Source organism: Lactuca serriola, chromosome 1 (genome assembly GCF_051521515.1).
Source record: "Lactuca serriola cultivar US96UC23 chromosome 1, Lser_US96UC23_V15, whole genome shotgun sequence".
Taxonomy (NCBI): Eukaryota; Viridiplantae; Streptophyta; class Magnoliopsida; order Asterales; family Asteraceae; genus Lactuca; species Lactuca serriola.
The window spans coordinates 203,312,919-203,337,327 of record NC_136408.1 but is presented as its reverse complement, the minus strand read 5'-3'; the positions used below and the strand labels follow the sequence as shown (position 1 = coordinate 203,337,327).

Below are 24,409 nucleotides of genomic sequence, written 5' to 3'. Positions count from 1 at the left end.
TTTCTTGCTATGTTAATGCTCGGGCGGCCTCCGGTTCAATGTTGATTGTTTTCGTGTTTCCTGAACGGAGCCGATCACTCACGTGGGTCCCACGCCTACGGTACAAAAACAAACGAGGTTCTTCATCTTGTAAGACATAAAAACAATAAGCATGGATAGTATTTCAGGTGTGATCATACCAGCACTAATGCACCAGATCCAATCAGAACTTCGCAGTTAAGCGTGCTTGGGTGAGAGTGATACTAGGATGGGTGACCCCCTAGGAAGTCCTCGTGTTACACCTCTTTTTCGTTGCTCGTTTGCGTTTTTTTAGGTTTTAAGTGTGTTTTTTTATCTTTCTTGATATGTCTATGCTCGGGCGGCCTCCGGTTCAATGTTGATTGTTTTCGTATTCTCGGAACTGTGTCGATCACTCACGTGGGTCCTGCGCCTCGCGTACGATAACAAACGAGGTTCTGCATCTTGAAAAACATAAAAACAATAAGTGTGGATAGTATTTCGGGTGCGACCATACCAGCACTAATACATCGTATCCAAACAGAACTCCGCAGTTAAGCGTGCTTGGGCGAGAGTAGTACTAGGATTGGTGACACCCTTGGAAGTCCTCATGTTGCATCCCTTTTTTCGTTGCCCGTTTGCGTTTTTTAGGTTTTACGTGCGCTTTTTTTCTTTCTTGCTATGTCTATGCTCGGGCGGCCTCTGGTTCAATGTTGATTGTTTCGTATTTTCGGAACACAGCCGATCGCTCACGTGGGTCCCACGCCTCGCGTACGAAAACAAACGAGGTTCTGCGTCTTGTAAGACATAAAAACAGTAAGCGTGGATAGTATTTCGGGTGCGACCATACCAGTACTAATACATCCGATCCCAATAGAACTCCGCAGTTAAGCTTGCTTGGGCGAGAGTGGTACTAGGATGGGTGACCCCCTGGGAAGTCCTCGTGTTGTACCCCCTTTTACGTTTCCCGTTTGCGTTTTTTTAGGTTTCACGTGCGTTTTTTTTTCTTTCTTGCTATGTTTATGCTCGGGCGGTCTCCGGTTCAATGTTGATTCTTTTCGTATTTTCGGAACAGAGTCGATTGCTCACGTGGGTCCCACGACTCGCGTACGAAAACAAACGAGGTTCTGCGTCTTCTAAGACACAAAAACAATAAGCGTCGATAATATTTTTGGTGCGATCATACCAGCACTAATGCACCGGATCCCATCAGAACTCTACAGTTAAGCGTGCTTGGGCGAGAGTAGTACTAGGATGGGTGACCCCTGGGAAGTCCTCGTGTTGTACACCCTTTTTCGTTGCCCGTTTGCGTTTTTTTAGGTTTTACTTGCGTGTTTTTTCTTTCTTTCTATGTCTATGCTCGGGCGGCCTCAGGTTCAGTGTTGATTGTTTCGTATTTTCGGAACGGAGCCGATCGCTCACGTGGGTCCCACGCCTCGCGTACGAAAACAAACGAGGTTTTGCTTCTTATAAGAAATAAAAACAGTAAGCATGGATAGTATTTCAGCTGCAATCATACCAGTACCAATGCACCGGATCGCATCAGAACTCCGCAGTTAAGCGTGCTTTGGCGATAGTAGTACTAGGATAGATGACCCCCTCGGAAGTCCTCGTGTTGCACCCCTTTTCCGTTGCCCGTTTGCGATTTTTAGGTTTTACGTTTGTTTTTTTTCTTTCTGGCTATGTCTATGCTCGAGCGGCCTGCGATTCAATGTTGATTGTTTTCGTATTTTCGGAACGGAGCCGATCGCTCACGTGGGTCACGCGCCTCGCGTACGAAAACAAACGAGGTTGTACGTCTTATAAGACCTAAAAACAATCAGCATGGATAGTATTTCGGGTGCGATCATACCAGCACTAATGCACCGGATCCCAACAGAACTCTGCAGTTAAGCATGCTTGGACGAGAGTAGTACTAGGATGGGTGACCCCCTGGGAAGTCCTCGTGTTGCACCCCGTTTTTCGTTGCCCGTTTGCCTTTTTTTAGGTTTTACGTGTGTTTTTTTTCTTTCTTGCTATGTCTATGCTCGGGCGGCCTCAAGTTAAATGTTGATTGTTTTCGTATTTTCGGAACGGGGCCGATCGCTCATGTGGGTCCCACGCCTCCGATACGAAAACAAACTAGGTTCTGCGTCTTGTAAGACATAAAAACAATAAGCATGGATAGTATTTTGGGTGCGATCATACAAGCACTAATGCACCGGATCCCATTAGAACACCGCAGCTAAGCGTGCTTGGGTGAGACTAGTACTAGGATGGGTGACCCCCTGGGAAGTCCTCTTGTTGTACCCCTATTTTCGTTGCCCGTTTGCGTTTTTTTAGGTTTTACGTGCGTTTTTTGTTCTTTCTTGCTATGTCTATGCTCGGGCGGCCTCAAGTTAAATGTTGATTGTTTTCGTATTTTTGGAACGGAGCCGATCGCTCACGTGGGTCCCACGCCTCGCGCACGAAAACAAACGAGGTTTTGCGTCGTGTAAGAAATAAAAAGAATAAGCGTGGATAGTATTTCGGGTGCGATCATACCAGCACTAATGCACCAGATCGCATAGAACTCTGCAGTTAAGCGTGCTTGGGCGAGAGTAGTACTAGGATGGGTGATCCCCTCGGAAGTCCTCGTGTTGCATCCCCTTTTCCGTTGCCCGTTTGGTTTTTTTAGTTTTTACGTGCGTTTTTTTTTTCATTCTTGCTATGTCTATGCTTGGGCGGCCTCCGGTTCAATGTTGATTGTTTTCGTATTTTCGGAACGGTGTCGATCGCTCACGTGGGTCCCACGCCTCGCGTACAAAAACAAACGAGGTTCTACGTCTTGTAAGACATAAAAACAATAAGCGTGGATAGTATTTTCGGTGCGACCATACCAAACTAATACATCGGATCCCAATAGAAGTCCGCAGTTAAGTGTGCTTGTGTGAGAGAAGTATTAGGATGGGTGACCCCCTAGAAAATCCTCATGTTGCACCCCCTTTTTCGTTGCCCATTTGTGTATTTTAATGTTTTACGTGCGTTCTTTTTTTCTTTCTTGCTATGTTTATGCTCGGGCAGTCTCCGGTTTAATGTTGATTGTTTTCGTATTTTCATAACGGAGTCGATCGCTCACGTGGGTCCCACGCCTCGCGTACGAAAACAAACGAGCTTCTGCGTCTTCTACGACATAAAAACAACAAACATGGATAGTATTTCGGGTGCGATCATACCAGCACTAATGCACCGGATCCAATCAGAACATCGTTGTTAAGCGTGCTTGGTGAGAGTGATACTAGGATGGGTGACCCCTTGGGAAGTCCTTGTGTTCCACCCCCTTTTTCGTTGCTCGTTTGCGTTTTTTTAGGTTTTACATGCGTTTTTATCGTTTTTGATATGTCTATGCTCGGGCGGCCTCCGGTTCAATGTTGATTGTTTTCGTATTTTCGGAACTGTGTCGATCGCTCACGTGGGCCCCACGCCTCGCGTACGAAAACAAACGAGGTTTTGCGTCTTGTAAGACATAAAAACAGTAAGCGTGGATACTATTTCGGGTGCGACCATACCAATACTAATACATCGGATCCCAACAGAACTCTGCAGTTAAGCGTGCTTGGGCGAGAGTAGTACTAGGACGGGTGACCCCCTGGGAAGTCCTCATGTTGCACACCCTTTTTCGTTGCCCATTTGCATTTTTTTAGGTTTTGCGTTCGTTTTTTGTTCTTTCTTGCTATGTCTACGCTCGGGCGGCCTCCAGTTCAATGTTGATTGTTTTCTTATTTTCGGAACGCAGCCGATCGCTCACGCGGGTCCCACGCCTCGCGTACGAAAACAAACGAGGTTCTACGTCTTGTAAGACATATAAAGAATAAGTGTGGATAGTATTTTGGGTGCGATCTTACCAGCTCTAATGCACCGGATGCAATAAGAACTACGCTGTCAAGCGTGTTTTGGCGAGAGTAGTACTAGGATGGGTGACCCCCTGGGAAGTCCTCATGTTGCACACCCTTTTTCGTTGCCCATTTGCATTTTTTTAGGTTTTGCGTTCGTTTTTTGTTCTTTCTTGCTATGTCTACGCTCGGGCGGCCTCCAGTTCAATGTTGATTGTTTTCGTATTTTCGGAACGCAGCCGATCGCTCACGTGGGTCCCACGCCTCGCGTACGAAAACAAACGAGGTTCTGCGTCTTTTAAGACATATAAAGAATAAGTGTGGATAGTATTTTGGGTGCGATCTTACCAGCTCTAATGCACCGGATGCAATAAGAACTACGCTGTTAAGCGTGCTTCGGCGAGAGTAGTACTAGGATGGGTGACCCCCTGGGAAGTCCTCGTGTTGAACCCTTTTACGTTGCCGGTTTGCATTTTTTAGATTTTACGTGCGTTTTTTTTTCTTTCTTGCTATGTCTATGCTCGCGCGGCCTCCGGTTGAATGTTGATTTTTTTCGTATTTTCGGAACAGAGCCGATCGAACACATGGGTCCCACTCCTCGCGTACGAAAACAAATGTGGTTCTACGTCTTGTAAGACACAAACACAATAAGCATGGATACTATTTCGATTGCGATCATCCCAGCACTAATGCACCGGATCCCATTAGAACTTCGTAGTTAAGAATGCTTGGGCGAGAGTAGTACTAGGCTGGGTGACCTCCTGGGAAGTCCTTTTGTTGCACCCCTTTTTCGTTGCCCGTTTGCGTTTTTTTAGGTTTTACGTGCGTTTTTTTTTATCTTTCTTGCTATGTATATGCTCGTACGGCCTCCGGTTCAATGTTAATTGTTTTCGAATTTTCGGAATAGATTCGATCGCTCACGTGGGTCCCATGCCTCGCGTACGAAAACAAACAAGGTTCTGCGTCTTGTAAGACATAAAAACAATAAGCATGGATAATATTTCGGGATCGATCATACCAGCACTAATGCACCGGATCCCATCAGAACTCTGCAGTTAAGCATGCTTGGGTGAGAGTAGTACTAGGATGGGTGACCACTTGGGAAGTCCTCGTGTTGCACCCCCTTTTTCGTTGCCCGTTTGCGTTTCTTTAGGTTTTACGTGCATTTTTTTCTTTCTTGCTATGTTAAACCTCGGGCTGCCTCTGGTTCAATGTTGATTGTTTCGTATTTTCGAAACGGAGTCGATCGCTCACGTGGGTCCCACGCCTCCGGTACGAAAACAAAGAAGGTTCTGCGTCTTGTAAGACATAAAAACAATAAACATGGATAGTATTTCGGGTGCGGTAAAACCAGCACTAATGCACTGGATCCAATCAGAACTTTGCAGTTAAGCGTGCTTGGAGAGAGTGATACTAGGATGGGTGACCCCCTGGGAAGTCCTCGTGTTACACCTCTTTTTCGTTGCACGTTTGCGTTTTTTTAGGTTTTACATGTGTTCTTTTATCTTTCTTGATATATCTATGCTCGGGCGGCCTCCGGTTCAATGTTGATTGTTTTCGTATTTTCGGAACTGTGTCGATCGCTCACGTGGGTCCCACGCCTCGCGAACGAAAACAAACGAGGTTCTGCGTCTTGAAAGACATAAAAACAGTAAGCGTCGATGGTATTTCGGGTGCGACCATACCAACACTAATACATCGGATCCCAACAGAACTCTGCAGTTAAGCGTGCTTGGGCAAGAGTAGTACTAGGATTGGTGACCCCCTGGGAAGTCCTCATGTTGCACACCCTTTTTCATTGCCCGTTTGCGTTTTTTTAGTTTTTACGTTCATTTTTTTTTCTTTCTTGCTATGTCTATGCTCGGGCAGCCTCCAGTTCAATGTTGATTGTTTTCGTATTTCCGGAACGCAGCCGATCGCTCATGTGGGTCCCATGCCTCGCGTACGAAAGCAAACGAGGTTCTGCGTATTATAAGCCATAAAAACAGTAAGCGTGGATAGTATTTCGGGTGCGACCATACCAGCACTAATACATCGGATCCCAACAGAACTCGGCAGTTAAGCGTGCTTAGGCGAGAGTAGTACTAGGATTGGTGACCCCCTGGGAAGTCCTCATGTTGCACACCCTTTTTCGTTGCTCGTTTGCATTTTTTTAGGTTTTACATTCGTTTTTTATCTATCTCTCTATGTCTATGCTCGGGCGGCCTCCGGTTCAATGTTGATTGTTTTCGTATTTTCGGAACGTAGCCGACCGCTCACGTGGGTCCCACGCCTCGCGTACGAAAACAAACGAGGTTCTACGTCCTGTAAGGCATAAAAACAATAAGCATGGATAGTATTTCGGGTGCGATCATACCAACGGTTATGCACCGGATCTCAACTGAACTCTGTAGTTAAGCATGCTTGGAAGAGAGTAGTACTAGGATGGGTCACCCCCTGGGAAGTCCTCGTGTTGTACCCCCATTTTCATTGCCCGTTTGCATTTTTGTAGTTTTTACGTGCGTTTTTTTTCTTTCTTGCTATGTCTATGTTCGGGCGGACTCTGGTTCAATGTTGATTGTTTTCGTATTTTCGGAACGAGCCGATCGCTCACGTGGGTCCCACGCCTCGCGAACGAAACCAAACGAGGTTTTGCGTCTTGTAAGAAATAAAAACAATAAGCATGGATAGTATTTAACATGCGATCATACCAGCACTAATGCACCGGATCGCATCAGAACTCCGCAGTTAAGCGTGCTTGGGCGATAGTAGTACTAGGCTGGGTGACCCCCTCGGAAGTCTTCGTGTTGCACCACTTTTCTGTTGCCCGTTTGTGTTTTTTTAGGTTTTACGTGCGGTTTTTTTTTCATTCTTGCTATGTCTATGCTCGGGCGGCCTCCGGTTCAATGTTGATTGTTTTTTTTGTATTTTTGGAATGGTGTCGATCGCTCACGTGTGTCCCACGCCTCGTGTACAAAAACAAACGAGGTTCTGCGTCTTGTAAAACATAAAAACAATAAGCGTGGATAGTATTTCGGGTGCAACCATACCAAAACTAATACATTGGATCCCAACAGAACTCCGCAGTTAAGCGTGCTTGGGCGAGAGTTGTACTAGGATGAGTGACCCAATTGGAAGTCCTCATGTTGCACCCCCTTTTTCGTTGCTCTTTTGCGTTTTTTTATGTTTTACGTGCGTTTTTTCTTTCTTGCTATGTCTATGCTCGGGCGGCCTCCGGTTCAATGTTGATTGTTTTCGTATTTTCAGAACGGAGCCAATCACTCACGTGGGCCCCACACCTCGTGTACAATAAGCATGGATAGTATTCCAGGTGCGATTATACCAGCACTAATGCAACGGATCCCATCAGAAATTCGCAATTAAGTGTGCATTGGTGAGAGTAGTACTAGGATGGGTGACCCCATGTGAAGTCCTTTTGTTGTACCCCATTTTACGTTGCCCGTTTGCGTTTTTTTAGGTTTTACGTGCGTTTTTTTTTTCTTTCTTGCTATGTCTATGCTCGGGCGGCCTCCGATTCAATGTTGATTGTTTTCGTATTTTCGGAACAGAGCCGATCACTCACGTAGGTCCCACGGCTCGCGTACGAAAACAAACGAGGTTCTGTGTCTTATAAGACATATAAACAATAAGCGTGGATAGTATTTTGGGTGCGATCATACTAGCACTAATGTACTGGATCCAATCAGAACTCCGCAGTTAAGCGTGGTTGGGTGAGAGTGATACTAGGATGGGTGACCCCTTGGGAAGTCCTCGTGTTGTACCTCCTTTTTCGTTGCCCGTTTGCGTTTTTTTAGCTTTTAATTGCATTTTTGTTTTCTTTCTTGCTATGTCTATGCTCGGACGGCCTTAGGTTCAATGTTGATGGTTTTTGTCTTTTCGGAACGGTGTCGATCGCTCACGTGGGTCCCACGGCTCGCATACGAAAACAAACGAGGTTCTGCGTCTTGTAAGACATAAAAACAATAAGCATGGATAGTATTTCGGGTGCGACCTTACCAGCATTAATACATTGGATCCTAACAGAACTCCGCAGTTAAGCGTGCTTGGGCAAGATTTGTACTAGGATGGGTGACCCCATGGGAAGTCCTCATGTTGCACCTCCTTTTTCGTTGCCCGTTTGCGTTTTTTTAGGTTTTACATTCGTTGTTTTCTTTCTTGCTATGTCTATGCTCGGGCGGCCTCTGGTTCAATGTTGATTGTTTCGTATTTTCGGAACGCAGCCGATCGCTCATGTGGTTCCCACTACTCCCGTACAAAAACAAACAAGGTTCTGCATCTTGTAAGACATAAAAACAATAAGCATGGATAGCATTTCGGGTGCGATCATACCAGCAATAATCCACCGGATCCCATCAGAACTCCGCAGTTAAGCGTGGTTGGGCGAGAGTAGTACTAGGATGGGTGACCCCCTGGGAGGTCCTCGTGTTGTACCCCCTTTTTCGTTGCCCGTTTGCGTTTTTTTAGGTTTTACACGCGTTTTTTTTTTCTTCCTTGTGTTGCAACCCCTTTTTCGTTGCCTGTTTGCGTTTTTTTAGGTTTTACGTGCGTTTTTTTTTATCTTTCTTGCTATGTCTATGCTCGAGCGACCTCCGGTTCAATGTTGATTGTTTTCGTCTTTTCGGAACGGTGTAGATCGCTAACGTGGGTCACACGCCTCGCGTACGAAAACAAACTTGGTTCTGCGTCTTGTAAGACATAAAAACAATAAGCATGGATAGTATTTCGGGTGCGATCATACCAGCACAAATGCACCGGATCCCAACAGAACTCTGTTGTTAAGCATGCTTGGACGAGAGTAGTACTAGAATGGGTGACCCCCTGGGAAGTCCTCGTGTTGCACCCCCTTTTTTGTTGCCCGTTTGCGTTTGTTTAGGTTTTATGTGCATTTTTTTTCTTTCTTGCAATGTCTATGCTCGGGCGACCTTTGCAGTTAATCATGTGTGGGCGAGAGTAGAACTAGGATGGGTGACCCCCTGGGAAGTCCTCGTGTTGTACCCCTTTTCTCGTTGCCCGGTAGCGTTTTTTTAGGTTTTACGTGCGTTTTTTTTTTCTTTCTTGCTATGTCTATGCTCGGGCGGCCTCAGGTTCATTGTGGATTGTTTTCGTCTTTTCGGAACGGAGCCGATCGCTCACGTGGGTCCCACGCCTCGCATACGAAAACAAACGAGGTTTTGCGTCTTGTAAAAAATACAAACAATAAGCATGGATAGTCCTCATGTTGCACACCCTTTTTCGTTGCCCGTTTGCGTTTTTTTAGGTTTTACGTTCGTTTTTTTTTTCTTTCTTGCAATGTCTATGCTCAGGCGGCCTCCGGTTCAATGTTGATTGTTTTCGTATTTTCGGAATGGAGTCGATCGCTCACGTGGGTCCCTCACCTCGCGTAAAAAAACAAACGAGGTTCTGCGTCTTCTAAGACATAAAACAATAAGCGTGGATAGTATTTTGGGTGCGATCATACCAGCACTAATGCACTGGATCCAATCATAACTCTGCAGTTAAGCGTGCTTGGGCGAGAGTAGTACTAGGATGGGCGACCCCCTCGGAAGTCCTCGTGTTGCACCCCTTTACCATTGCCTGTTTGCGTTTTTTTAGGTTTTAGGTGCGGTTTTTTTTCATTCTTGCTATGTCTATGCTCGGGCGGCCTCCGGTTCAATGTTGATTGTTTTCGTATTTTCGAAACGGTGTTGATCGCTTACGTGGGTCCCACGCCTCGCGTACAAAAACAAACGATGTTATGCGTCTTGTAAGACATAAAAACAATAAGTGTGGATAGCATGTCAGGTGCGACCATACCGTCACTAGTACATTGGATCCCAACAGAACTCCGCAGTTAAGCGTGCTTGGGCGAGAGTAGTACTAGGGTGGGTGACCCCATGGGAAGTCCTCATTTGCACCCCCTTTTTCGTTGCCCGTTTGCCTTTTTTTAGGTTTTACGTGAGTTTTTTTTTCTTTCTTTATATGTCTATGCTCGGGCGGCCTCCGTTTCAATGTTGATTTTTTTTGTATTTTCGGAACGGAGCCGATCGCTCACATGGGTCCCACGCCTCGCGTACGAAAACCAACGAGGTTCAACGTCTTGTAAGACATAAAAACAATAAGCATGGATATTGTTTCAATTGTTATCATTCCAGCACTAATGCACCGGATCCCAACAGAACTCTGCAGTTATGCATGCTTGGACTAGTGTAGTACTAGGATGGGTGACCCCCCTGGGAAGTCCTCGTGTTGCACCCCCTTTTTCGTTGCCCGTTTGCGTTTTTTTAGGTTTTACGTGCGTTTTTTTTTTCTTTCTTGCTATGTCTATGCTCGAGCGGCCTCCGGTTCAATGTTGATTGTTTCGTATTTTCAGAACGAAGCCGATCGCTCACGTTGCTCCCACGCCTCTGGTACGAAAACAAACTAGGTTATGCATGTTGCAAGACATAAAAACAATAAGCATGGATAGTATTTCGGGTGCGATCATACCAGCACTAATGCACCGGATCCCACCAGAACTCTGCAGTTAATCGTGTGTGGGCGAGAGTAGAACTAGGATGGGTGACCCCCTCGGAAGTCCTCGTGTTGTACCCCTTTTCTCGTTGCTCGTTAGCGTTTTTTAGGTTTTACGTGCATTTTTTTTCTTTCTTGCTATGTCTATGCTCGGGCGGCCTCAGGTTCAATGTGGATTGTTTTCGTCTTTTCGGAACGGAGCCGATCGCTCACGTGGGTCCCACGCCTCGCGTACGAAAAAAACGAGGTTTTGCGTCTTGTAAAAAATACAAACAATAAGCATGGATAGTCCTCCTGTTGCACACCCTTTTTCGTTGCTCGTTTGCGTTTTTTTAGGTTTTACGTTCGTTTTTTTTTTCTTTCGTGCTATGTCTATGCTAAAGGCAACCTCCGGTTCAATGTTGATTGTTTTCGTATTTTCGGAACGGAGTCGATCGCTCACGTGGGTCCCTCACCTCGCGTACAAAAACAAACGAGGTTCTGCGTCTTCTAAGACATAAAAACAATAAGCGTTGATAGTATTTTGGGTGCGATCATACCAGCACTAATGCACCGGATCCAATCAGAACTCCGCAGTAAAGCGTGCTTGGGTGAGAGTGATACTTGGATGGGTGACCCCCTTGGAAGTCTTTGTGTTACACCTCTTTTTCGTTGCCTGTTTGCGTTATTTAGGTTTTACATGCGTTTTTTTTATCTTTCTTGCTACGTCTATGCTTGGGTGGCCTCCGGTTCAATGTTGATTGTTTTCGTATTTTCGAAACGGTGTCGACCGCTCACGTGGGTCCCACGCCTTGCATACGAGAACATACGAGGTTCTGCGTCTTGTAAGACATAAAAACAATAAGCGTGGATAGTATTTCGGGTGCGATCATACCAGCACTAATGCACCGGAACCCAACAGAACTCTACAATTAAGCATGCTTGGACGAGAGTGGTACTAGGATGGGTGACCCCCTGGAAAGTCCTTGTGTTGCACCCCCTTTTTCGTTGCCCGTTTGCGTTTTTTTAGGTTTTTCGTGTGTTTTTTTTCTTTCTTACTGTGTCTATGCTTGGGCGGCCTCCGATTCAATGTTGATTGTCTTCGTATTTTCGAAACGGAGTCGATCGCTCACGTGGGTCTCTCGCCTCGCGTACAAAAACAAACGAGGTTCTGTGTCTTCTAAGACATAAAAACAATAAGCGTGGATAGTATTTCGGGTGCGACCATACCAACACTAATACATCGAATCCCAACAGAACTCCGCAGTTAAGCGTGCTTGGATGAGAGTAGTACTAGGATTGGTGACCCCCTGGGAAGTCCTCATGTTGCACACACTTTTTCGTTGCCCGTTTGCGTTTTTTTAGGTTTTACGTTCGTTTTTTTTTTCTTTCTTGCTATGTCTATGCTCGGGCGGCCTCCGGTTCAATGTTGATTGTTTTCGTATTTTCGGAACGGAGTCAATCGCTCACGTGGGTCCCTCACCTCGCGTACGAAAACAAACGAGGTTCTGTGTCTTGTAAGACATAAAAACAGTAAGCATGGATAGTATTTCGGGTGCGACCATACCAGCACTAATACATTGGATCCCAACAGAACTCCGCAGTTAAGCGTGCTTTGGCGAGAGTAGTACTAGGATTGGTGACCTCATGGGAAGTCCTCATGTTGCACCCTCTTTTTCGTTGCCCGTTTGCGTTTTTTTAGGTTTTACGTTCGTTTTTTTTTCTTTCTTGCTATGTCTATGCTCGGGCGGCCTCCGATTCAATCTTGATAGTTTTCGTATTTTCGTAACGGAGTCGATCTCTCACGTGGGTCCCATGCCTCGCGTATGAAAACAAACGAGGTTATACGTCTTCTAAGACATAAAAACAATAAGCTTGGATATTGTTTCGATTGTGATCATTCCAGCACTAATGCACCGGATCCCAACAGAACTCTGCAGTTAAGCATGCTTGGACGAGTGTAGTACTAGGATGGGTGACCCCCTGGAAGTCCTCGTGTTGCACCCCCTTTTTCGTTGCCCGTTTGCGTTTTTTTAGGTTTTACGTGCGTTTTTTTTTCTTTCTTGCTATGTCTATGCTCAGGTGGCCTCCGGTTCAATGTTGATTGTTTCGTATTTTCAGAACGGAGCCGATCGCTCACGTGGCTCCCACGTCTCCGGTACAAAAACAAACTAGGTTCTGCATCTTGCAAGACATAAAAACAATAAGCATAGATACTATTTCGGGTGTGATCATACCAACACTAATGCACCGGATCCCACCAGAACTCTGTAATTAATCGTGTGTGGGCGAGAGTAGAACTAGGATGGGTGACCCCCTGGGAAGTCCTCGTGTTGTACCCCTTTTCTCGTTGCCCGTTAGCGTTTTTCTAGGTTTTACGTGCGTTTTTTTTCTTTCTTGCTATGTCTATGCTCGGGCGGCCTTAGGTTCATTGTGGATTGTTTTCGTCTTCTCGGAACGGAGCCGATCGCTCACGTGGGTCCCACGCCTCGCGTACGAAAACAAACGAGGTTTTGCGTCTTGTAAAAAATACAAACAATAAGCATGGATAGTCCTCATGTTGCACACTCTTTTTCGTTGCCTGTTTGCGTTTTTTAGGTTTCACGTTCGTTTTTTTTTTCTTTCTTGCTATGTCTATGCTCAGGCGGCCTCCGGTTCAATGTTGATTGTTTTCGTATTTTCGGAACGGAGTCGATCGCTCACGTGGGTCCCTCACCTCGCGTAAAAAAACAAACGAGGTTCTGCGTCTTCTAAAATATAAAAACAATAAGCGTGGAAAGTATTTTGGGTGCGATCATACCAGCACTAATGCACCGAATCCAATCATAACTCTGCAGTTAAGCGTGCTTGGGCGAGAGTAGTACTAGGATGGGCGACCCCCTCGGATGTCCTCGTGTTGCACCCCTTTACCAATGCCTGTTTGCGTTTTTTTAGGTTTTAGGCGCGGTTTTTTTTCATTCTTGCAATGTTTATGCTCGGGCGGCCTCCGGTTCAATGTTGATTGTTTTCGTATTTTCGAAACAGTGTCGATCGCTTATGTGGGTCCCACGCCTCGCGTACAAAAACAAACGTGGTTCTGCGTCTTGTAAGACATAAAAACAATAAGCGTGGATAGTATTTTGGGTGCGATCATACCAGCACTAATGCACCGGATCCAATCAGAACTCCGCAGTTAAGCGTGCTTGGGCGAGAGTAGTACTAGGATGGTTGACCCCCTCGGAAGTCCTCGTGTTGCACCCCTTTACCATTGCCTGTTTGCGTTTTTTTAGGTTTTAGGTGCGGTTTTTTTTCATTTTTTCTATGTCTATGCTCGGGCGGCCTCCGGTTCAATGTTGATTGTTTTCGTATTTTTGAAACGGTGTCGATCGCTTACGTGGGTCCCACGCCTCGCGTACAAAAACAAACGAGGTTCTGCGTCTTATAAGACATAAAAACAATAAGCGTGGATAGTATTTCAGGTGCGACCATACCGGCACTAGTACATCAGATCCCAACAGAACTCCGCAGTTAAGCGTGCTTGGGCGAGAGTAGTACTTGGGTGGGTGACCCCATGGGAAGTCCTCATGTTGCACCCCCTTTTTCGTTTCCCGTTTGCGTTTTTTTAGGTTTTACGTGAGTTTTTTTTTCTTTCTTTCTATGTCTATGCTCGGGCGGCCTCCGTTTCAATGTTGATTTTTTTTGTATTTTCGAAACGGAGCCGATCTCCCACATGGGTCTCACGCCTCGCGTACGAAAACCAACGAGGTTCAACGTCTTGTAAGACATAAAAACAATAAGCATGGATACTGTTTCAATTGTTATCATTCTAGCACTAATGCACCGGATCCCAACAGAACTCTGCAGTTAAGCATGCTTGGACCAGTGTAGTACTAGGATGGGTGACCCCCTGGGAAGACCTCGTGTTGTACCCCTTTTCTCGTATTTTCAGAACGGAGCCGATCGCTCACGTGGCTCCCACGCCTCCGGTACGAAAACAAACTAGGTTCTGCATCTTGCAAGACATAAAAACAATAAGCATGGATAGTATTTCGGGTGCGATCATACCAGCACTAATGCACCGGATCCCACCAGAACTCTGCAGTTAATCGTGTGTGGGCGAGAGTAGAACTAGGATGGGTGACCCCCTGCTAAGTCCTCGTGTTGTACCCCTTTTCTCGTTGCACGTTAGCGTTTTTTAGGTTTTACGTGCGTTTTTTTTTTCTTTCTTGCTATGTCTATGCTCGGGCGGCCTCAGGTTCATTGTGGATTGTTTTCGTCTTTTCGGAACGGAGCCGATCGCTCACGTGGGTCCCACGCCTCACGTATGAAAACAAACGAGGTTTTTCATCTTGTAAAAAATACAAACAATAAGCATGGATAGTCCTCATGTTGCACACCCTTTTTCGTTGCCCGTTTGCGTTTTTTTAGGTTTTACGTTCGTTTTTTTTTTCTTTCTTGCTATGTCTATGCTCAGGCGGCCTCCGGTTCAATGTTGATTGTTTTCTTATTTTCGGAACGGAGTCGATCGCTCACGTCGGTCCCTCACCTCGCGTAAAAAAACAAACATGGTTCTGCGTCTTCTAAGACATAAAAACAATAAGCGTGGATAGTATTTTGGGTGCGATCATACCAGCACTAATGCACCGGATCCAATCAGAACTCTGCAGTTAAGCGTTCTTGGGCGAGAGTAATAATAGGATGGGTGACCCCCTCGGAAGTCCTCGTGTTGCACCCCTTTACCATTGCCTGTTTGCGTTTTTTTAGGTTTTAGGTGCGGTTTTTTCATTCTTGCTATGTCTATGCTTGGGCGGCCTCCGATTCAATGTTGATTGTTTTCATATTTTCGAAACGGTGCCGATCTCTTACATGGCTCCCATACCGGCACTAGTACATCGGATCCCAACAGAACTCCGCAGTTAAGCGTGCTTGGGCGAGAGTAGTACTAGGGTGGGTGACCCCATGGGAAGTCCTCATGTTGCACCCCCTTTTTCGTTGCCCGTTTGCGTTTTTTTAGGTTTTTCGTTCGTTTTTTTTTTCTTTCTTGCTATGTCTATGCTCAGGCGGCCTCCGGTTCAATGTTGATTGTTTTCTTCTTTTCGGAACGGAGTCGATCGCTCACGTGGGTCCCTCACCTCGCGTAAAAAAACAAACGAGGTTCTGCGTCTTCTAAGACATAAAAACAATAAGCATGGATAGTATTTTGGGTGCGATCATACCAGCACTAATGCACCGGATCCAATCAGAACTCTGCAGTTAAGCGTTCTTGGGCGAGAGTAGTAATAGGATGGGTGACACCCTCGGAAGTCCTCGTGTTGCACCCCTTTACCATTGCCTGTTTGCGTTTTTTTAGGTTTTAGGTGCGGTTTTTTCATTCTTGCTATGTCTATGCTCGGGCGGCCTTCGATTCAATGTTGATTGTTTTCATATTTTCGAAACGGTGTCGATCTCTTACGTGGGTCCCATACCAGCACTAGTACATCGGATCCCAACAGAACTCCGCAGTTAAGCGTGCTTGGGCGAGAGTAGTACTAGGGTGGGTGACCCCATGGGAAGTCCTCATGTTGCACCCCCTTTTTCGTTGCCCGTTTGCGTTTTTTTAGGTTTTACGTGAGTTTTTTTTCTTTCTTGCTATGTCTATGCTCGGCTGGCCTCCGGTTCAATGTTGATGTCTTTTGTATTTTAAGAACGGAGCCGATCACTCACGTGGATCCCACGACTTGCATATGAAAACAAGCGAGGTTCTGCATTTTGTAAGACATAAAAACAATAAGCGTGGATAGTATTTCAGGTGCGATCATACCAGTACTAATGCACCGGATCCCAACAGAACTCTGCAGTTAAGCATGCTTGGGCGAGAGTCCCTAAGATGTCCTCGTGTTGCACCCCCTTTTTCCTTGGCCGTTTGCGTTTTTTTAGGTTTTACGTGCGTTTTTTTAACTTTCTTGCTAGGTCAATGCTCGGGCGGCCTCTAGTTCAATATTGATTGTTTCGTATTTTCGGAACGCAGCCGATCGCTCACGTGGGTCCCACGCCTCCTATACGAAAACAAACGAGGTGTTGCGTCTTATAAGACATAAAAACAATAAGCATGGATAGTATTTCGGGTGCGATCATACCAGCACTAATGCACCGGATCCCATCAGAACTTCGTAGTTAAGCTTGCTTGGGCGAGAGTCCCTAGGATGTCCTTGTGTTGCACCCCTTTTTCGTTGCCCGTTTGCGTTTTTTTAGGTTTTTCGTGTGTTCTTTTTCTTTCTTGCTATGTCTATGCTTGGGCGGCCTCCGATTCATTGTTGATTGTTTTCGTATTTTCGAAACGGAGTCGATCGCTCACGTGGGTCCCTCACCTCGCGTACAAAAACAAACGAGGTTCTGTGTCTTCTAAGACATAAAAACAATAAGCGTGGATAGTATTTTAGATGCGATCATACCAGCACTAGAGCACTGGATCCAATCAAAACTCCGCAGTTAAGCGTGCTTGGGTGAGAGTGATACTTGGATGGGTGACCCCCTGGGAAGTCTTCGTGTTACACCTCTTTTTCGTTGCCCGTTTGCGTTTTTTAGGTTTTACGTGCGTTTTTTTATCTTTCTTGCTATGTCTATGCTCGGGCGGCCTCCGGTTCAATGTTGATTGTTTTTGTATTTTCGGAACGGTGTCGATCGCTCATGTGGGTCCCATGCCTCGGGTACGAAAACAAACGAGGTTCTGCATCTTCTAAGACATAAAAACAATAAGTGTGGATGGTATTTTAGGTGCAATCATACCAGCACTAACGCACCGGATCCAATCAGAACTCCGCAGTTAAGCGTGCTTGGGTGAGAGTGATACTAGGATGTGTGACCCCCTGGGAAATCCTCGTGTTACACCTCTTTTTCGTTGCCCGTTTGCGTTTTTTAGGTTTTACGTGCGTTTTTTTATCTTTCTTGCTATGTCTATACTCGGGCGGCCTTCGGTTCAATGTTGATTGTTTTTGTATTTTTTGAACGGTGGTGATCGCTCACGTGGGTCCCACGCCTCGCGTACGAAAACAAACGAGATTCTGCATCTTATAAGACATAAAAACAGTAAGGGTGGATAGTATTTCGGGTGCGACCATACCAGTACTAATACATCAAATTCGAACAGAACTCCGCAGTTAAGCGTGCTTGGACGAGAGTAGTACTAGGATTGGTGACCCCCTCGGAAGTCCTCGTGTTGCACCCCTTTTCCGTTGCCCGTTTGCGTTTTTTTAGGTTTAACGTGCGGTATTTTTTCATTCTTGCTATGTCTATGCTCGGGCGGCCTCCGATTCAATTTTGATTGTTTTCGTATTTTCGGAACGGTGTCGATCGCTCACGTGGGTCCCACGCCTCGCGTACAAAAACCAAACGAGGTTCTGCGTCTTGTAAGACATAAAAACAATAAGCGTGGATAGTATTTTCGGTGCGACCATACCAGCAGTAATACATCGGATCCCAATAGAACTCCGCAGTTAAGCGTGCTTGGGGGAGAGTAGTACTAGGATGGGTGACCCCCTGGGAAGTCCTTGTGTTGTACCCCCTTTTACGTTGCCTGTTTGCGTATTTTTAAGTTTTACGTGCGTTTTTTTCTTTCTTGCTATGTTTGTGCTCGAGCGGTCTCCGGTTCAATGTTGATTGTTTTCGTATTTTCGGAACGGAGTCGATCGCTCACATGGATCCCACGCCTCGCGTACGAAAACAAACGAGGTTCTACATCTTCATAGACATAAAAACAATAAGCGTGGATAATATTTTTGGTGTGATCATACCAGCACTAGTGCACCGGATCCCATCAGAACACCGTAGTTAAGCGTGCTTGGGCGAGAGTAGTACTAGGATGGGTGATCCCCTTGGGAGTCCTCGTGTTGTACCCCCTTTTTCGTTTCCCGTTTGCGTTTGTTTAGGTTTTACGTGCGTTTTTTTTCTTTCTTGCTATGACTATGCTCGAGCGGCCTCAAGTTAAATGTTGATTGTTTTCGTATTTTCGAAACGGAGCCGATCGTTCACGTGGGTCCCACGCTTTGCGTACGAAAACAAACAAGGTTTTGCGTCTTGTAAGAAATAAAAACAATAAGCATGGATAGTATTTCGGGTGCGATCATACCAGCACTAATGCACCGGATCGCATTAGAACTCTGTTGTTAAGCATGCTTGGGCGAGAGTAGTACTAGGATGGGTGACCCCCTAGGAAGTCCTCGTGTTACACCCCTTTTCCATTGCCCGTTTGCGTTTTTTTTGGGTTTTACGTGCGCTTTTTTTTCATTCTTGCTATGTCTATGCTCCGGCGGCCTCCGGTTCAATGTTGATTGTTTTCTTATTTTCGGAACGCAGCCGATCGCTCACGTGGGTCCGATGCCTCGCGTACGAAAACAAACGAGGTTCTGCATCTTGTAAGACATATAAACAATAAGCGTGGATAGTATTTCAATTGCGATCATACCAACACTAATGCAACGGATCCCATCAGAACTCCGTAGTTAAGCATGCTTGGGCGAGAGTAGTACTAGGCTGGGTGACCCCTTGGGAAGTCCTTGTGTTGCACCCCCTTTTTCGTTGCCCGTTTGCGTTCTTTAGGTTATACGTGCATTTTTTTCTTTCTTGCTATGTCAATGCTCGGGCGAACTCTGGTTCAATGTTGATTGTTTCGTATTTTCGGAACGGAGCCGATCACTCTCGTGGGTCCCACGCCTCCGGTACGAAAACAAACGAGGTTCTGCGTCTGCTAAGACATAAAAACAATAAGCATGGATAGTATTTCGGGTGTGATCATACCAGCACTAATGCACCGGATCCAATCAGAACTCCGCAGTTAAGCGTGCTTGGGTGATAGTGATACTAGGATGGGTGACCCCCTGGGAAGTCCTCGTGTTACACCTCTTTTTCGTTGCCCGTTCACGTTTTTTTAGGTTTTACGTGCGTTTTTTTATCTTTCTTCATATGTCTATGCTCGGGCGGCCTCCGGTTCAATGTTGATTGTTTTCGTATTTTCGGAACTGTGTCGATCGCTCACGTGGGTCCCACGCCTCGCGAACGAAAACAAAAAAAGTTCTGCGTCTTGTAAAACATATAAACAATAAGCGTGAATAGTATTTCGGGTGCGACCATACCAGCACTAATACATCGGATCCCTACAGAACTCCGCAGTTAAGCATGCTTGGGCGAGAGTAGTACTAGGATTGGTGACCCCCTTGGAAGTCCTCATGTTGCACACCCTTTTTCGTTGCCCGTTTGTATTTTTTAGGTTTTACGTGTGTTTTTTTATCTTTCTTGCTATGTCTATACTCGGGCGGCCTTCGGTTCAATGTTGATTGTTTTTGTATTTTTGGAACAGTGGCGATCGCTCACGTGGGTCCCACACCTCGCGTACGAAAACAAACGAGGTTCTGCATCTTATAAGACATAAAAACAGTAAGGGTGGATAGTATTTCGGGTGCGACCATACCAGCACTAATACATCAGATTCGAACAGAACTCGGCAGTTAAGCGTACTTGGGCGAGAGTAGTACTAGGTTTTACGTCCTCGTGTTACACCTCTTTTTCGTTGCGCGTTCACGTTTTTTTAGGTTTTACGTGCGTTTTTTTTATCTTTCTTCATATGTCTATGCTCGGGCGGCCTCCGGTTCAATGTTGATTGTTTTCGTATTTTCGGAACTGTGTCGATCGCTCACGTGGGTCCCACGCCTCGCGTACGAAAACAAACAAGGTTCTGTGTCTTATAAAACATAAAAACAATAAGCGTGGATAGTATTTTGGGTGTGACCATACTAGCACTAATACATCGGATCCCAACAGAACTCCGCAGTTAAGCGTGCTTGGGCGAGACTAGTACTAGGATTGGTGACCCCCTTGGAAGTCCTCATGTTGCACACCGTTTTTCGTTGCCCGTTTGCGTTTTTTTAGGTTTTACGTTTGTTTTTTTTTTCTTTCTGGCTATGTCTATGCTCAGGCGGCCTCCGGTTCAATGTTGATTGTTTTTGTATTTTCGGAACGCAGCCGATCGCACACGTGGGTCCCACGCCTTGCGTACGAAAACAAACGAGGTTTTATGTCTTGTAAGACATAAAAATAGTAAGTGTGGATAGTATTTCGGGTGCGACCAAACCAGAACTAATACATCGGATCCCAATAGAACTCCGCAGTTAATCGTGCTTGGGCGAGAGTAGTACTAGGATGGGTGACCCCGTGGGAAGTCCTCGTGTTGTACCCCCTTTTACGTTGCCCATTTGGTTTTTTACGTTTCACGTGCGTTTTTTTTTTCTTTCTTGCTATGTTTATGCTCGGGCGGTCTCCGGTTCAATGTTGATTGTTTTCATATTTTCGGAACGGAGTCGATCGCTCACATGGGTCCCACGCCTCGCGTACGAAAACAAACGAGGTTCTGTGTCTTCTAAGACATAAAAACAATAAGCATGGATAATATTTTTGGTGTGATCATACCAACACTAATGCACCGGATCCCATCAGAACTCTGTAATTAATAGTGTTTGGGCGAGAGTAGTACTAGGATGGGTGATCCCCTAGGAAGTCCTCGTGTTGTACCCCCTTTTTCGTTGCCATTTTGCGTTTTTTTAGGTTTTACGTGCGTTTTTTTTCTTTCTTTCTATGTCTATGCTCGGGCGGCCTCAGGTTCAATGTTGATTGTTTTCGTATTTTCGGAACGGAGCCGATCGCCCACGTGGGTCCCACGCCTCGCGTACAAAAACAAACGAGGTTTTGCGTCTTGTAAGAAATAAAAACAATAAGCATGGATAGTATTTTAGGTGCATTCATACCACCACCAATGCACCGGATCGCATCAGAACTCCGCAGTTAAGCATGCTTTGGCGAGAGTAGTACTAGGATGGATGACCCCCTCGGAAGTCCTCGTGTTGCACCCCTTTTCCGTTGCCAGTTTGCGTTTTTTTAGGTTTTACGTTCGTTTTTTTTCTTTCTTGTTATGTCTATGCTCGAGCGGCCTCCGGTTCAATGTTGATTGTTTTCGTATTTTCGGAACGGAGCCGATCGCTCACGTGGGTCCCACGCCTCGCGTACGAAAACAAACGAGGTTTTGCGTCTTATAAGACATAAAAGCAATAAGCATGGATAGTATTTCAGGTGCGCTCATACCAGCACTAATGCACCGGATCCCAAAAGAACTCTGCAGTCAAGCATGCTTGGACGAGAGTAGTACTAGGATGGGTGACCCCCTGGGAAGTCCTCGTGTTGCACCCCTTTTTCATTGCCCGTTTCCGTTTTTTTAGGTTTTGCGTGCATTTTTTTTTTCTTTCTTGTTATGTCTATGCTCGGGCATCCTCCGGTTCAATGTTGATTGTTTCGTATTTTCAGAACGGAGCCGATCTCTCACGTGGCTCCCACGCCTCCCGTACGAAAACAAACTAGGTTCTGCATCTTGCAAGACATATAAACAATAAGCATGGATAGTATTTCGGGTGCGATCATACCAGCACTAATGCACTAGATCCCACCAGAACTCTGCAGTTAATCGTGTGTGGGAGACAGTAGAACTAGGATAGGTGACCCCCTGGGAAGTCCTAGTGTTGTACCCCTTTTCTCGTTGCCCGTTAGCGTTTTTTTAGGTTTTACGTGTGTTTTTTTTCTTTCTTGCTATGTCTATGCTCGGGCGGCCTCAGGCTCAATGTGGATTGTTTTCGTCTTTTCGGAACGGAGCCGATCGCTCACGTGGGTCCCACGCCTCGCGTAAGAAAACAAACGAGGTTTTGCATCTTGTAAGAAATAAAAACAATAAGCGTGGATAGTATTTCGGGTGCAATCATACCAGCAATAATGCACCGGATCGCATCAAAACTCCGCAGTTAAGCGTTCTTGGGTGAGAGTAGTACTAGGATGGGTGATCCCCTCGGAAGTCCTCGTGTTGCATCCCCTTCTCCGTTGCCCGTTTGCGTTTTTTTAGGTTTTACGTGCGGTTTTTTTTTTCATTCTTGCTATGTCTATGCTCGGGCGGCCTCCAGTTCAATGTTGATTGTTTTCGTATTTTCAGAACGGTGTCGATCGCTCACGTGGGTCCCACGCCTCGCGTACAAAATCAAACGAGGTTCTACGTCTTGTAAGACATAAAAACAATAAGCGTGGATAGTATTTTCGGTGCGACCATACCAACACTAATTCATCGGATCCCAATAGAAGTCCGCAGTTAACTGTGCTTGGGTGAGAGTAGTACTAGGATGGGTGACCCCCTGGGAAATCCTCATGTTGCACCCCCTTTTTCGTTGCCCATTTGCATATTTTTATGTTTTACGTGCGTTTTTTTCTTTCTTGCTATGTTTATGCTCGGACGGTCTCCGGTTCAATGTTGATTGTTTTCGTATTTTCGGAACGGAGTCGATCACTCACGAGGGTCCCACGCCTCGCGTACGAAAACAAACGAGGTTCTGTGTCTTCTAAGACATAAAAACAATAAGCGTGGGTAATATTTTTTGCGCGATCATACCAACACTAATGCACCGGAACCCATCAGAACTCCGCCGTTAAGCGTGCTTGGGTGAGAGTAGTACTAGGATGGGTGACCCCCTGAGAAGTCCTCGTGTTGTACCTCCTTTTTCATTGTCCGTTTGCGTTTTTTTAGGTTTTACGGGCGTTTTTTTCTTTCTTGCTATGTCTATGCTCGGGCAGCCTTAGGTTCAATGTTGATTGTTTTCATATTTTCGGAACGGAGCCGATCGCTCACGTGGGTCCCATGCCTCGCTTATGAAAACAAACGAGGTTCTGCGTCTTGTAAGACATAAAAACAGTAAGCGTGGATAGTATTTCGATTGCGACCAAACCAAAACTAATACATCGGATCCCAACAGAACTCCGCAGTTAAGCGTGCTTGGGCGAGAGTAGTACTTGGATTGGTGACCCCCCTGGGAAGTCCTCATGTTGCACCCCCTTTTTCGTTGCCCGTTTGCGTTTTTTTAGGTTTTATGTTCATTTTTTTTTCTTGTTATGTCTATGCTCGAGCGAACTCCGGGTCCCACGCCTCACATACGAAAACAATCGAGGTTCTGTGTCTAGTAAAACATAAAAACAATAAGCATGGATAGTATTTCGGGTGCGATCATACCAGCACTAATGCACTAGATCCCTACAGAACTCTGTTGTTAAGCATGCTTGGACGACAGTAGTACTAGGATGGGTGACCTCCTGGGAAGTCCTCGTGTTGCACCCCCTTTTTCGTTGTTCGTTTGCGTTTTTTTAGGTTTTATGTGCGTTTTTTTCTTTCTTGCTATGTCAATGTTCGGGCGGCCTCTGGTTCAATGTTGATCGTTTCATATTTTCGGAACGGAGCCGATCGCTCACGTGGGTCCCACGCCTCCGGTACAAAAACAAACAAGGTTCTGCGTCTTATAAGACATAAAAACAATAAGCATGGATAGTATTTCGGGTGTGATCATACCAGCACTAATGCATCGGATCCCTGTTGTACCCCCTTTTTCGTTGCCCGTTTGCGTTTTTTTAAGTTTTACGTGCGTTTTTTTCATTCTTTCTATGTCTATGCTCGGGCGGCCTCAGGTTCAATGTTGATTGTTTTCGTATTTTCGGAACGGAGCCGATCGCTAACGTGGGTCCCACACCTCACGTACGAAAACAATCGAGGTTTTGCGTCTTGTAAGAAATAAAAACAATAAGCATGGATAGTATTTTAGGTGCAATCATACAAGCACCAATGCACCCGATCGCATCAGAACTCCGCAGTTAAGCGTGCTTGGGCGAGAGTAGTACTACGATAGATGACCCCCTCGGAAGTCCTCGTGTTGCACCCCTTTTCCGTTGCCCGTTTGCGTTTTTTTATGTTTTACGTTCGTTTTTTTTTTCGTTGTTGATATGTCTTTGCTCGAGCGGCCTCCGGTTCAATGTTGATTGTTTTCGTATTTTCGGAACGAAGCCGATCGCTCACGTGGGTCCCACGCCTCGCGTACGAAAACAAACGACGTTCTGCGTCTTGTAAGACATAAAAACAATAACCATGGATAGTATTTTGGGTGCGATCATACCAGGACTAATGCACCGGATCCCAATAGAACTTTGCAGTTAAACATGCTTGGACTAGAGTAGTACTAGGATGGGTGACCCCCTGGGAAGTCCTCGTGTTGCACCCCCTTTTTCGTTGCCCG

General features: G+C 45.8%; 30 non-coding genes and 37 pseudogenes across 30 annotated transcripts; all 67 read left to right on the top strand.

Annotated features, from left to right (window-relative positions):
* Window positions 1-165: 165 nt before the first annotated feature.
* On the top strand, window positions 166-284 carry LOC145079375 (5S ribosomal RNA). Its single transcript, XR_013694892.1, has one exon. It is a non-coding gene; the product is annotated as a 5S ribosomal RNA (ribosomal RNA).
* A 216-nt stretch (window positions 285-500) lies between these two features.
* On the top strand, window positions 501-619 carry LOC145079999 (5S ribosomal RNA; annotated as a pseudogene).
* A 214-nt stretch (window positions 620-833) lies between these two features.
* Window positions 834-952, top strand: LOC145079310 (5S ribosomal RNA). The gene has a single exon (XR_013694832.1). It is a non-coding gene; the product is annotated as a 5S ribosomal RNA (ribosomal RNA).
* Window positions 953-1,169: 217 nt separating this feature from the next.
* Window positions 1,170-1,287, top strand: LOC145077924 (5S ribosomal RNA). Its single transcript, XR_013693532.1, has one exon. It is a non-coding gene; the product is annotated as a 5S ribosomal RNA (ribosomal RNA).
* A 215-nt stretch (window positions 1,288-1,502) lies between these two features.
* On the top strand, window positions 1,503-1,621 carry LOC145080371 (5S ribosomal RNA; annotated as a pseudogene).
* A 214-nt stretch (window positions 1,622-1,835) lies between these two features.
* LOC145085747 (5S ribosomal RNA) lies at window positions 1,836-1,954 on the top strand. The gene has a single exon (XR_013700138.1). It is a non-coding gene; the product is annotated as a 5S ribosomal RNA (ribosomal RNA).
* A 216-nt stretch (window positions 1,955-2,170) lies between these two features.
* LOC145079031 (5S ribosomal RNA) lies at window positions 2,171-2,289 on the top strand. The gene has a single exon (XR_013694559.1). It is a non-coding gene; the product is annotated as a 5S ribosomal RNA (ribosomal RNA).
* Window positions 2,290-2,506: 217 nt separating this feature from the next.
* On the top strand, window positions 2,507-2,624 carry LOC145078599 (5S ribosomal RNA). The gene has a single exon (XR_013694138.1). It is a non-coding gene; the product is annotated as a 5S ribosomal RNA (ribosomal RNA).
* Window positions 2,625-2,841: 217 nt separating this feature from the next.
* Window positions 2,842-2,959, top strand: LOC145080520 (5S ribosomal RNA; annotated as a pseudogene).
* Window positions 2,960-3,177: 218 nt separating this feature from the next.
* On the top strand, window positions 3,178-3,295 carry LOC145080522 (5S ribosomal RNA; annotated as a pseudogene).
* A 215-nt stretch (window positions 3,296-3,510) lies between these two features.
* On the top strand, window positions 3,511-3,629 carry LOC145079434 (5S ribosomal RNA). Its single transcript, XR_013694948.1, has one exon. It is a non-coding gene; the product is annotated as a 5S ribosomal RNA (ribosomal RNA).
* A 217-nt stretch (window positions 3,630-3,846) lies between these two features.
* On the top strand, window positions 3,847-3,965 carry LOC145080543 (5S ribosomal RNA; annotated as a pseudogene).
* A 217-nt stretch (window positions 3,966-4,182) lies between these two features.
* On the top strand, window positions 4,183-4,301 carry LOC145080505 (5S ribosomal RNA; annotated as a pseudogene).
* A 214-nt stretch (window positions 4,302-4,515) lies between these two features.
* Window positions 4,516-4,634, top strand: LOC145079298 (5S ribosomal RNA). The gene has a single exon (XR_013694820.1). It is a non-coding gene; the product is annotated as a 5S ribosomal RNA (ribosomal RNA).
* A 218-nt stretch (window positions 4,635-4,852) lies between these two features.
* LOC145077586 (5S ribosomal RNA) lies at window positions 4,853-4,971 on the top strand. Its single transcript, XR_013693332.1, has one exon. It is a non-coding gene; the product is annotated as a 5S ribosomal RNA (ribosomal RNA).
* Window positions 4,972-5,185: 214 nt separating this feature from the next.
* Window positions 5,186-5,303, top strand: LOC145080532 (5S ribosomal RNA; annotated as a pseudogene).
* Window positions 5,304-5,519: 216 nt separating this feature from the next.
* LOC145080073 (5S ribosomal RNA) lies at window positions 5,520-5,638 on the top strand (annotated as a pseudogene).
* Window positions 5,639-5,855: 217 nt separating this feature from the next.
* On the top strand, window positions 5,856-5,974 carry LOC145079988 (5S ribosomal RNA; annotated as a pseudogene).
* A 216-nt stretch (window positions 5,975-6,190) lies between these two features.
* On the top strand, window positions 6,191-6,309 carry LOC145080346 (5S ribosomal RNA; annotated as a pseudogene).
* Window positions 6,310-6,524: 215 nt separating this feature from the next.
* LOC145079088 (5S ribosomal RNA) lies at window positions 6,525-6,643 on the top strand. Its single transcript, XR_013694613.1, has one exon. It is a non-coding gene; the product is annotated as a 5S ribosomal RNA (ribosomal RNA).
* Window positions 6,644-6,863: 220 nt separating this feature from the next.
* On the top strand, window positions 6,864-6,982 carry LOC145080392 (5S ribosomal RNA; annotated as a pseudogene).
* A 174-nt stretch (window positions 6,983-7,156) lies between these two features.
* Window positions 7,157-7,275, top strand: LOC145080491 (5S ribosomal RNA; annotated as a pseudogene).
* Window positions 7,276-7,493: 218 nt separating this feature from the next.
* Window positions 7,494-7,612, top strand: LOC145080285 (5S ribosomal RNA; annotated as a pseudogene).
* A 218-nt stretch (window positions 7,613-7,830) lies between these two features.
* LOC145080115 (5S ribosomal RNA) lies at window positions 7,831-7,949 on the top strand (annotated as a pseudogene).
* Window positions 7,950-8,163: 214 nt separating this feature from the next.
* Window positions 8,164-8,282, top strand: LOC145076229 (5S ribosomal RNA). The gene has a single exon (XR_013692630.1). It is a non-coding gene; the product is annotated as a 5S ribosomal RNA (ribosomal RNA).
* Window positions 8,283-8,572: 290 nt separating this feature from the next.
* On the top strand, window positions 8,573-8,691 carry LOC145078351 (5S ribosomal RNA). The gene has a single exon (XR_013693928.1). It is a non-coding gene; the product is annotated as a 5S ribosomal RNA (ribosomal RNA).
* Window positions 8,692-9,292: 601 nt separating this feature from the next.
* LOC145078858 (5S ribosomal RNA) lies at window positions 9,293-9,411 on the top strand. The gene has a single exon (XR_013694388.1). It is a non-coding gene; the product is annotated as a 5S ribosomal RNA (ribosomal RNA).
* Window positions 9,412-9,627: 216 nt separating this feature from the next.
* On the top strand, window positions 9,628-9,745 carry LOC145080355 (5S ribosomal RNA; annotated as a pseudogene).
* A 217-nt stretch (window positions 9,746-9,962) lies between these two features.
* On the top strand, window positions 9,963-10,082 carry LOC145080518 (5S ribosomal RNA; annotated as a pseudogene).
* Window positions 10,083-10,299: 217 nt separating this feature from the next.
* LOC145079606 (5S ribosomal RNA) lies at window positions 10,300-10,418 on the top strand (annotated as a pseudogene).
* A 444-nt stretch (window positions 10,419-10,862) lies between these two features.
* LOC145080080 (5S ribosomal RNA) lies at window positions 10,863-10,981 on the top strand (annotated as a pseudogene).
* Window positions 10,982-11,197: 216 nt separating this feature from the next.
* On the top strand, window positions 11,198-11,316 carry LOC145080088 (5S ribosomal RNA; annotated as a pseudogene).
* A 216-nt stretch (window positions 11,317-11,532) lies between these two features.
* LOC145080010 (5S ribosomal RNA) lies at window positions 11,533-11,651 on the top strand (annotated as a pseudogene).
* A 218-nt stretch (window positions 11,652-11,869) lies between these two features.
* LOC145079336 (5S ribosomal RNA) lies at window positions 11,870-11,988 on the top strand. Its single transcript, XR_013694856.1, has one exon. It is a non-coding gene; the product is annotated as a 5S ribosomal RNA (ribosomal RNA).
* Window positions 11,989-12,205: 217 nt separating this feature from the next.
* On the top strand, window positions 12,206-12,323 carry LOC145079993 (5S ribosomal RNA; annotated as a pseudogene).
* Window positions 12,324-12,539: 216 nt separating this feature from the next.
* Window positions 12,540-12,658, top strand: LOC145079982 (5S ribosomal RNA; annotated as a pseudogene).
* Window positions 12,659-13,102: 444 nt separating this feature from the next.
* LOC145080000 (5S ribosomal RNA) lies at window positions 13,103-13,221 on the top strand (annotated as a pseudogene).
* A 216-nt stretch (window positions 13,222-13,437) lies between these two features.
* On the top strand, window positions 13,438-13,556 carry LOC145085501 (5S ribosomal RNA). Its single transcript, XR_013699899.1, has one exon. It is a non-coding gene; the product is annotated as a 5S ribosomal RNA (ribosomal RNA).
* Window positions 13,557-13,772: 216 nt separating this feature from the next.
* Window positions 13,773-13,891, top strand: LOC145078854 (5S ribosomal RNA). The gene has a single exon (XR_013694384.1). It is a non-coding gene; the product is annotated as a 5S ribosomal RNA (ribosomal RNA).
* A 217-nt stretch (window positions 13,892-14,108) lies between these two features.
* On the top strand, window positions 14,109-14,227 carry LOC145080472 (5S ribosomal RNA; annotated as a pseudogene).
* Window positions 14,228-14,346: 119 nt separating this feature from the next.
* LOC145080258 (5S ribosomal RNA) lies at window positions 14,347-14,465 on the top strand (annotated as a pseudogene).
* A 446-nt stretch (window positions 14,466-14,911) lies between these two features.
* Window positions 14,912-15,030, top strand: LOC145079150 (5S ribosomal RNA). The gene has a single exon (XR_013694672.1). It is a non-coding gene; the product is annotated as a 5S ribosomal RNA (ribosomal RNA).
* A 130-nt stretch (window positions 15,031-15,160) lies between these two features.
* On the top strand, window positions 15,161-15,279 carry LOC145080277 (5S ribosomal RNA; annotated as a pseudogene).
* Window positions 15,280-15,497: 218 nt separating this feature from the next.
* LOC145079424 (5S ribosomal RNA) lies at window positions 15,498-15,616 on the top strand. Its single transcript, XR_013694938.1, has one exon. It is a non-coding gene; the product is annotated as a 5S ribosomal RNA (ribosomal RNA).
* Window positions 15,617-15,745: 129 nt separating this feature from the next.
* On the top strand, window positions 15,746-15,865 carry LOC145080215 (5S ribosomal RNA; annotated as a pseudogene).
* An 847-nt stretch (window positions 15,866-16,712) lies between these two features.
* Window positions 16,713-16,831, top strand: LOC145080304 (5S ribosomal RNA; annotated as a pseudogene).
* A 215-nt stretch (window positions 16,832-17,046) lies between these two features.
* On the top strand, window positions 17,047-17,165 carry LOC145079418 (5S ribosomal RNA). The gene has a single exon (XR_013694933.1). It is a non-coding gene; the product is annotated as a 5S ribosomal RNA (ribosomal RNA).
* A 215-nt stretch (window positions 17,166-17,380) lies between these two features.
* Window positions 17,381-17,499, top strand: LOC145080383 (5S ribosomal RNA; annotated as a pseudogene).
* Window positions 17,500-17,716: 217 nt separating this feature from the next.
* On the top strand, window positions 17,717-17,835 carry LOC145079473 (5S ribosomal RNA). Its single transcript, XR_013694986.1, has one exon. It is a non-coding gene; the product is annotated as a 5S ribosomal RNA (ribosomal RNA).
* Window positions 17,836-18,050: 215 nt separating this feature from the next.
* LOC145079296 (5S ribosomal RNA) lies at window positions 18,051-18,169 on the top strand. The gene has a single exon (XR_013694818.1). It is a non-coding gene; the product is annotated as a 5S ribosomal RNA (ribosomal RNA).
* A 216-nt stretch (window positions 18,170-18,385) lies between these two features.
* On the top strand, window positions 18,386-18,504 carry LOC145078826 (5S ribosomal RNA). Its single transcript, XR_013694357.1, has one exon. It is a non-coding gene; the product is annotated as a 5S ribosomal RNA (ribosomal RNA).
* Window positions 18,505-18,721: 217 nt separating this feature from the next.
* On the top strand, window positions 18,722-18,840 carry LOC145079337 (5S ribosomal RNA). The gene has a single exon (XR_013694857.1). It is a non-coding gene; the product is annotated as a 5S ribosomal RNA (ribosomal RNA).
* A 213-nt stretch (window positions 18,841-19,053) lies between these two features.
* On the top strand, window positions 19,054-19,172 carry LOC145079181 (5S ribosomal RNA). The gene has a single exon (XR_013694701.1). It is a non-coding gene; the product is annotated as a 5S ribosomal RNA (ribosomal RNA).
* Window positions 19,173-19,388: 216 nt separating this feature from the next.
* On the top strand, window positions 19,389-19,507 carry LOC145079964 (5S ribosomal RNA; annotated as a pseudogene).
* A 539-nt stretch (window positions 19,508-20,046) lies between these two features.
* LOC145079639 (5S ribosomal RNA) lies at window positions 20,047-20,165 on the top strand (annotated as a pseudogene).
* A 218-nt stretch (window positions 20,166-20,383) lies between these two features.
* On the top strand, window positions 20,384-20,502 carry LOC145078737 (5S ribosomal RNA). The gene has a single exon (XR_013694270.1). It is a non-coding gene; the product is annotated as a 5S ribosomal RNA (ribosomal RNA).
* Window positions 20,503-20,718: 216 nt separating this feature from the next.
* On the top strand, window positions 20,719-20,837 carry LOC145079143 (5S ribosomal RNA). The gene has a single exon (XR_013694666.1). It is a non-coding gene; the product is annotated as a 5S ribosomal RNA (ribosomal RNA).
* A 216-nt stretch (window positions 20,838-21,053) lies between these two features.
* Window positions 21,054-21,172, top strand: LOC145080186 (5S ribosomal RNA; annotated as a pseudogene).
* Window positions 21,173-21,387: 215 nt separating this feature from the next.
* On the top strand, window positions 21,388-21,506 carry LOC145078916 (5S ribosomal RNA). The gene has a single exon (XR_013694443.1). It is a non-coding gene; the product is annotated as a 5S ribosomal RNA (ribosomal RNA).
* Window positions 21,507-21,722: 216 nt separating this feature from the next.
* Window positions 21,723-21,841, top strand: LOC145080534 (5S ribosomal RNA; annotated as a pseudogene).
* A 216-nt stretch (window positions 21,842-22,057) lies between these two features.
* On the top strand, window positions 22,058-22,176 carry LOC145079631 (5S ribosomal RNA; annotated as a pseudogene).
* A 219-nt stretch (window positions 22,177-22,395) lies between these two features.
* LOC145080044 (5S ribosomal RNA) lies at window positions 22,396-22,514 on the top strand (annotated as a pseudogene).
* A 215-nt stretch (window positions 22,515-22,729) lies between these two features.
* Window positions 22,730-22,848, top strand: LOC145079423 (5S ribosomal RNA). The gene has a single exon (XR_013694937.1). It is a non-coding gene; the product is annotated as a 5S ribosomal RNA (ribosomal RNA).
* Window positions 22,849-23,063: 215 nt separating this feature from the next.
* On the top strand, window positions 23,064-23,183 carry LOC145080469 (5S ribosomal RNA; annotated as a pseudogene).
* Window positions 23,184-23,344: 161 nt separating this feature from the next.
* Window positions 23,345-23,463, top strand: LOC145079338 (5S ribosomal RNA). Its single transcript, XR_013694858.1, has one exon. It is a non-coding gene; the product is annotated as a 5S ribosomal RNA (ribosomal RNA).
* Window positions 23,464-23,939: 476 nt separating this feature from the next.
* On the top strand, window positions 23,940-24,058 carry LOC145080081 (5S ribosomal RNA; annotated as a pseudogene).
* A 217-nt stretch (window positions 24,059-24,275) lies between these two features.
* On the top strand, window positions 24,276-24,394 carry LOC145079420 (5S ribosomal RNA). The gene has a single exon (XR_013694935.1). It is a non-coding gene; the product is annotated as a 5S ribosomal RNA (ribosomal RNA).
* The last annotated feature ends 15 nt before the right edge of the window (window positions 24,395-24,409 follow it).